Raw genomic sequence first — 3662 nt, forward strand, 5'->3', positions numbered from 1 at the left:
CTTCTTGCCAAAAAGTTCACTTAAAATAAAGAAGGTTAAGTGGACATATTTGGAAATGTCAGGAGGCACCTGACATTTCATTTGCTCTCTGGCAGACATTCAAAACCATCCCCAAATTAAAGAAATGAGCATAAGTAACTCCAAATATATACCCTAGGCTTTGTAATCAAGGGAGCTTTTTTATCCATTGGAAAATAAGTGACTTATTATTAATTAGAATTTCCTTTTTAAAAAAGTAAATTTCTATTTATTTGTATTGTTAAAACAAGTTAACCTAAAGTAGAAACTTAAGGTTATTTGCAATAGTAGAGATGAAAACTATTTCAGTAAGGAAAAAGAACAGGTAATGAAATATAATTTAAACATTTGAATAGAAATACTATGTATATTAAGGAGATCTCAAAAATATCTACCCCATATTTGATCTCAGAGAAAAGGTAAAAGACAATATAAGAGTAGTTTACTGCTTATCATCAGTTCCATTTTTAAAGCAGACATCCTTTGGACAAATTGCTTTAATCTATCTTTGTGTTGCAGCTTTCTGTTGATTCTGGTGTAGAGATTTCATTTTTGTCTACATTCTTATAGTCTACTTTGCCTTGTTTATCAACAGAGCTTTCTTGTATACCTTTTTTAGGCCATAGACAACTAATTAAAGGTGAGATTAGATGATATACATATGGCTCCAGTAATTTTTTGTAAAAAAATATGGAACGCTTCACAAATTCGCATATTATTCTTGCCCTGGGGCCATGCTAATCTTCTCTGTATCATTCCAATTTTAGAATACATGCTGCTGAAGCAGAATTAACTTTTAAAAAGTTAACTTTTAAGTTAGAATTAACTTTTTAAAAATAGTATTTTATTTTTTCCCCAATTACATGTCAAGACAATTTTTAGCATTCATTTTTATGAGATGTTGAGTTCCAAATTTTTCTCCCTCCCCTCTTCCTAGAATGGTAAGCAATTTGAGATAGATTATACATGTTGTATCTATATAAAACATATTCTTATATTAGCCACAGTTGTGAAATAAGAAACAGATCAAAAGGAAAAAAACACAAAAAATAAAGTGAAAAAAAATATGCTCTGATCTGCATTCAAAGTCCATCAATTCTTTATCTGCATGATAGCATTTTCCTTCATGAGTCCTTCGTACTTGTCTTGGATCATTGTGTTGCTGAGAAGAGTTGAGTCATTCCTAGTTGATCATCACACAATGTTGCTGATACTGTGCATGTTTTTCTGGTTCTGCTCACTTCACTTTGCATTAGTTTATACAAGTCTTTTCATGTTTTTTTTTTTGAAATCTGCTTGTCCATCATTTCTTATTTCACAACAGTATTCCATTACATTCATATGCCACAGCTTGTTCACCATTCTCTAATTGATGGGCATTCCCTCAATTTCCAATATTTTGCCACCACAAAAAAGGGCTGCTATAAGTATTTTTGCACATGTAGGTCCTTTTCCCTTTTTAATTATCTGTTTGGGATACAGACCTAGTAGTAGTGTTGCTGGACCAAAGGGTATGCACATTTTGGTTGCTTTTGGGCATAGTTCCAAATTGCTCTCCAGAATGGTTGGATCAGTTTACAACTCCACCAGCAATGCATTAGTGTCCCAATTTTTCCACATCCTCTCCAATATTTATCATTTTCCTTTTTTGTCATATTATAGAATTAACTTTAAAAAGATGAAGACCCTCTCTTGCTATTTCCCCTCTATTTTATTAGTCTTTTTTATTTTATTTTAAGCAATTGAGGTAACTTGCTCAAGGTTACACGGCCAGTTATTTCTGGGTGTGGTGCTAAGTATCTGTGCCCGGATTTGATCCCCAGGTCATCCTAACATGGGAGCCAGTGCTCTTACTCGCTGAGCCACCTGGTATTTTGTTAGTCTTTCTGCCACTCTAATCACTGTTAAAGATTTAGGAATGTCTTATAGAATTTTATTTTAAGTGTTCTAAAACTGGTTTCTTTTTCAATACCTCAGTAACCTGAAGGGGCTTTTTTTTTCTATAAAAGAAGAAAAAACAGAAGATCTTATAGAAAATCTTCTCAACTAAAAAAAATCATGAAATTGGGAAAAAATAATGTAATTAAATGTCTTGTTTTTCATTTGATATTAAGAGGCATAGAGGAAGGACTTTCACATGATGAATGAACTCCTTGTTGAGGATTTTTAGAAGGACACAGAGAAGAGTTACCCAAAATGAGAAGACATAGTTGGGTTGCGATTAGTGTCACCAGAGAGTGTACCCTTGGTTGTATTGAATTATTAAATATCTTCTTTTAGTTTCTTCTCTTCCTTGGTCTATTGGGTATATATTTGGTTTAATGCAGGAAATGTTTATTGAGAATGAATCCTATTGGGAACACTTTTTTTTGCCTTGTATTTGAAATCTGGGAGCAGGATAAAAATCAGTTTTCAGTCTAGATCAGTTTCTGAACCCTTGTCATCAATCATATATATATCTTGATAATCCATGAAGTTTAGTCAAGGTTTGGCTTTTAAATTTTACCTAGAATAGCTCCTTGAATTAAGAATGAAAATTAAGAAATCTTAGTGAAAAGTGACAGAAACTGGGTAGTGTCATGGATAAAGTTCTAGAGTCAGAGGTCCCAGGTGCAAGTTCTGCCTTTGGCACACAGCAGTAAATAATGTAATTGTGTCTCTTATCCTTATTGTCAGAACCCATTGGGCCTTTGCTTGCTCTGGAGTCTTGGTGTATGTCCAGTCCTGGCTCCAACATTTACTGTGGGTCTGATCCTGGGCAAGTCACTTCATTATAGGCTTCTTCCCTGTTGACCTTCCAGATCCTTTTCCCTGACAAGTGGTCTTCACCTGAAAAGGTGTATATAGGCCTCCCTCCTGCTGACTCCCCCAAATTCCTATGATCTTTTATTGTCCAGGGCTCTTTGAGTATGCAAGCCTTCCTTCTGCTAATTCTCCAAATTCCCTGTGTTCTTTCTGTGAACCAACTACTTATTTCTTCTTACTGTATCTAGCTGGCCCTGGATGAGGCTTCATATTCTAAGCCCTTGCTAGAAAGCTAGGAAGCCGCCTGCTTTCCCTCTCACTCCTCCTTGATGTGGGGAGTGAACTGAAAATGTAATAGGGGACCAGGTTATAATGGTCCTTCAATGACTAGAGGATTTTATATTTTATCCTGGAGGTGGAAGGGAGCCATGGGGGAGGGGAGTGACATGGTCCCCTATACTACACTTCACATCCTAATCATCCATCCACCAGGAAGCCGGGCCTATATGGGCATCTTGCTACCTGTCCTGCTACTGTGTTAATTACTAATTCCCTTCCCCACTACTTCCCACTGCCTCTTGCTCTGGGAACAGTAAACAAATTGATATCATTACTGATATGGGAAAGTATCTTGTGACTACCCTATGGTTCCATGCACAATCCCTGTGACAACTCAGACCAAATTTCCTTATCCCTGTTCTCCTTATTCCTTCTTTCCTTCCTTCTTCTCTCCCTCCTTCCTTCTTTCCTTCCTTTCCTCCCTTCCACCATCCTTCCCTCTTTCCTTCTTTCCACTCCTCTTTTTTCCTTCCTTCCTTCCTTCCTTCCTTCCTTCCTTCCTTCCTTCCTTCCTTCCTTCCTTCCTTCCTTCCTTCCTTCCTTCCTTCCTTCCTTCCTTC

General features: G+C 36.6%; 1 non-coding gene across 1 annotated transcript; it reads right to left on the minus strand.

Moving 5' to 3' along the window:
- Positions 1 to 702: 702 nt before the first annotated feature.
- On the minus strand, positions 703 to 805 carry LOC138143876 (U6 spliceosomal RNA). Its single transcript, XR_011163812.1, has one exon. It is a non-coding gene; the product is annotated as a U6 spliceosomal RNA (small nuclear RNA).
- Positions 806 to 3662: the final 2857 nt, after the last annotated feature.

This window comes from Petaurus breviceps, unplaced genomic scaffold (genome assembly GCF_028583685.1).
Source record: "Petaurus breviceps papuanus isolate PSGF00001 unplaced genomic scaffold, PetGlider_PUasm1.0 90667, whole genome shotgun sequence".
Taxonomy (NCBI): domain Eukaryota; kingdom Metazoa; phylum Chordata; class Mammalia; order Diprotodontia; family Petauridae; genus Petaurus; species Petaurus breviceps.